Here is a 4456-nt window from a genome sequence, read left to right as displayed (position 1 = left end):
TATGTCTTCGAATACCCTTCCGCCGCAATATACCCCATAAAATGATTTAATTTCACCTGTATTTAAACTGTTGTGATATTTGAATGTTTTGGAGAATTTTTTAAAATGGAATTGGTTATCCTTCGGATGTTCAATGCTTTCGCAAAATTTTTTAAAATACATATAGTAAAGATTTGCCGAAACTTGGAGGAATTTTCCGGGCTCTGATTCTTGCAAGTTGCAAGAGTATAAAATGTTACTTGCTTTACTTAGTTTTATTTTAATACAAATATAAATATCTCGGGCTTGGAACAAAAAGACGTGTTCCAAAGTAAACAGGACTTTAAACCAAAAAATAACAAATGGTTTTTGGGCAAAATCAATTTATTTTATTCAACATAGTCTAGTTCTGGATCAATACAGCTTTTTCCACGGTCCAAAAGCTTGTCGAACGAGTGTTTTAGCTTGTTGGCCGGTATGGTCGCCAGTATACCACTGCAAGGCTTTTGAATGGCCTCTTCGTCTGCATAACATGGCAAATGCATTTTTCGAAAAGGACGAAGTCGCACGGTTCCATATCAGGTGTATACGGGGAGTGATTAATGGTTAAAATGTGAGTTTTGGTCAAATAATCGTCCTTCGAATGTTGGATTCTCATCAATTTTTGGTCATCAGTCGATTTGTGTGGAACAAACCGTGCCCACACCTTTGGTAAGCACAAATGTTCGGTCAAAATGCGATAAATCGACGTTTTGGAGATGGTCAATTCCATTTCCATGAATTTCAATGATGATTTCRGCTGATTTTTGATGAATTCACGCACAGTTTCGATGGAATTACCGGTGATCACGGATTTTGATTTGCCAACATGTTGATCGTCATTTATGTCCTCACGACCACTTCGAAAACGTTGAAGCCACTCGTGTACTCTGATACGGGACAGGGAATCATCGTCATAAACTTGTTTCATCAATTAAAATGTTTCGGTAAAAGTTTTGCCAATTTTAAAACAAAATTTAATGTTGGCTCATTGTTCGAAGCTCATTTTCGCAACGATAACACAAACATACTGACACTTAAAACGCAATAACTGTCATGAAATTCTCACTGAATAATCGATAAAGATAGCAGATTCTAATGCACTAGTCGACATATAGATGGCGCCACCAGTAGAACCTATAATATAAGTTACTTAATATAAGAAATATTACAAAATTTACCTGTATGATATTGATCGCATATGTTTTCGCTAACTTTAAGTTTTCGAATCTGTTCAGTAAAATGTGAGATAAGGGCGTCTATCATACTAGCTTGTTTGGAGAATATTTGCATTAACTTTGAAACCTGAATTCCATTCTCCATTGCATCAAACTGTGGGAAAAGACGGAAAATAAAAGATCGGAATACTTAGCCATATGTTCAGCCAGCTTAGTTTATATTTATTTTTCAACTTAGTATTAAATCCATGAAATAGAGAGAAATCTGCACATATATAATATTTTCTCATTATTATGTTATATTAATATAAATAAATAATAAAATGATAAATATTTCGCAGTCGGCTTAGTCCATTTGCCACCTTTAGGATGTTTCGTTAGAAAGATTGCTTCAAAACGATCCTTATGTTGAGCACTTATACTTCTTTTTTTAAGGGACGTAACATATTAAGAAGATCAAATAAAACTGATCGAATTAAACACGTCATTGAAACAATTGAACATGTGTTAGTTTATAAAACAATAAAAACAGTTTTCCGCGAATCGATCGAGGTGATGAAAAACGTACTTTGAAGAATGCACTGTTAGCAGTGCTTCCAAATAAATATGATATAAAAATATTCATGGGTACTATTGATTTGAATTTAATATACATTATTCAACGAAATCGTGAATGGATTACAATCAAATTTGGTATAAGAACATACATATATAGTTCATATAATAGGCGGGTAAAAGGCAGAAAATTAACAAAGTCTGCTTATCAAACCGGAGAATCCAAACCGCGGTATTCAGGTGTGTTGAAGTTTAGAATCAGCGACAGGGATAATTTGGTGTTCAACTTATTCCAATGTGAGAGCGCCTCAAAATAAGCCTTTTTTATTACATTTTCCATTATGGCCAGATCGAACAAAATAAGAATTTTTGGTTATTTAAATTAAAACGCCCAACATCTTTACGACTACAAATTATTATATATTGGACTTTTAGTATATCGTGAAACTACTTAAATTCTCTTTTATTATTTTATGGTATATTAAAACAAGCTGCAGAACTAAATAGAGAAGGTATCATCTTCTATAAGAATATATATAAGCTGTTGGCGGACAATTAAGCAAAGCCGATGGGTCTGGCAGTGAACGATGGCAAGACGAAATATCTCCTGTCATCAAAAAACAGTCGTCGCGCTCGCTCGCTTGGCTCTAACGTCACTGTTGACAGTCATAACTTTGAAGTCGTTGCTAATTTCGTCTATATTGGAACCAGCGTAAACACCACCAACAACGTCAGCCTGGAAATTCAACGCATGACTTTTGCCAACAGGTGTTACTGCGGACTGAATAGGCAATTGAGAAGCAAAGCCTTCTCTCGACGAACAAAAACCAAACTTTACAAGTCACTTATAATTCAAGTCATGCTATATGGGGCAGAAGCTTGGACGATGACAACAACTGATGAGTCGACGTTGCGAGTTTTCGAGAGAAAAGTGCTACGAAAAATTTATAGTCCTTTGCGCGTTGGACACGGCGAATATCGCCATTCGATGGAACGATGAGCTGTACGAGATATTGGACGAGATTGACATAGTGTCGAATTAAAAGACAGCGGCTACGCTGGCTAGGTCATGTTGTCCGAATGGAAGAAAACACTCCAGCTTTGAAAGTATTCGACGCTATACCCGCCGGGTAAGCAGAGGAAGAGAAAGACCTCCACTCCGTTGGAAGGACCAGGTGGAGAAGGACCAGGCTACGCCTGGAATATTCAATTGGCGCCAATAAGAAACGACGGGCGCGCAGTTGTTAGCTCGGCTAAAATCGCGTAAGCGGTGTCTACGCCAATTAAGAAGAAAGAAGATATTAAAGCAACTAACTTTTGAACTTTCAATACTTAACCTGTTAGTTCTCAATTAATGAATGTTTTTAATGATTTGTAATTGAAAAATAATTCTACTTTGTAAAGCGTTTCATGAAATATAAATTTCGCATTTTCTTTTATTTTCATTGTTTTAAATTTTTATTAGCGAGCTTGAACGGCGGCAACCTATTCCTCTGTTCATATATATTTTTGGTATAATTTCAATCTGGCCGTTGTAGTCATTAAACTTGCAAAACGTCAAAACCTACTAAATCCAGTCAACTGTCAAATTTGARTTGGGGTTCTCTTTATCTCTGCCAGCGATCTACAACCAACGACTAATTTAGATTTTGAAGGTTTGTTATTTTGCTGATATCACTTTTTATTGGACTCTTCTTCTTCTTAATTGGATATTCGAAGCGTAGCCAGATCCTTCTCCACCTGGTCCTTCCAASAGAGTGGAGCTCTTCCTCTTCCCCAGCTTCCCCCGCAGGTACAGCGGCGAATACTTTCAGAGCTGGAGTGTCTTCGTCCATTCGGAAAACATGACCTCGCCAATGTAGCCGCTGTCTTTTAATTCGCTAAACTATGTCAATGTCGTCATATATCTCCTACAGCTCATCGTTCCATCGAATGTGATATTCGCCGTGTCCAACGCGCTAAGGACCTTAGATCTTTCGCAGAACTTTTCTCTCGAAAACTCACAACGTCGGCTCATCCATTGCTGTCCTCGTCCACGCCTCTGCACCATATAGCAGGACGGGAATTATGAGTGCCTTATAGAGTTTGGTTTTGTTCGTCGAGAGAGGACTTTGCTTCTCAATTGTCTACTCAGTCCGAAGTAGCACCTATTGGCAAGAGTTATCCTGCGTTGGATTTCCAGGCTGACATTGTTGGTGGTGTTTACGCTAGTTCCCAGATTGACGAAACTATGTATCAACAGTGGGTCAATATCAATATCAATATCATCGGCATACGACAGCAGCTGTACACTCTTGTAGAAGATGATACCTTCTTTATTTAGTTCTGCAGCTCGAACTATTTTCTGCAGAAGCACTTTGAAGAAGTCGCAGGATAGGGAATCGCCTTGTCTGAAACCTCGTTTGGTATCGAACGGCTCGGAGAGGTCCTTCCCGATTGTGATGGAGCTTTTGGTGTTGCTCGACGTCAGTTAACACAGTCGTATTAGTTTTGCGAGAATACCAAATTCAGCTATTTTTCATGTTGTCGAAAGCAGCATTGAAATCGACAAAGAGGTCCTTTCACGGGTCTTTTCCAAGATTTTGCGCATTGTGAATATCTGGTCGGTTGTAATCAACAGGTCTAAAGCCACACTGATAAGGTCCAATCGGTTTGTTGACGGTGGAATTTAATCTTTCACTCAATGCGCTCGATAGAACCTTATA

General features: G+C 38.0%; 1 long non-coding RNA gene across 1 annotated transcript in view; it reads right to left on the bottom strand.

The window, feature by feature from the left end:
- Nucleotides 1–1256: 1256 nt before the first annotated feature.
- Nucleotides 1257–4456, bottom strand: part of LOC108976366 — a 63525-nt gene continuing 60325 nt past the window's right edge. The window contains exon 2 of the long non-coding RNA XR_001993937.1: nucleotides 1257–1350. This is a non-coding gene — a long non-coding RNA (uncharacterized LOC108976366). The remainder of the gene's footprint in view (nucleotides 1351–4456) is intronic.

This window comes from Bactrocera latifrons, unplaced genomic scaffold, assembly GCF_001853355.1.
Source record: "Bactrocera latifrons isolate USDA-ARS-PBARC rearing strain unplaced genomic scaffold, ASM185335v1 scaffold_754, whole genome shotgun sequence".
Lineage (NCBI taxonomy): Eukaryota > Metazoa > Arthropoda > Insecta > Diptera > Tephritidae > Bactrocera > Bactrocera latifrons.
The sequence above is the reverse complement of the archived record's forward strand: the minus strand, read 5'-3'. Positions and strand labels throughout refer to the sequence as shown.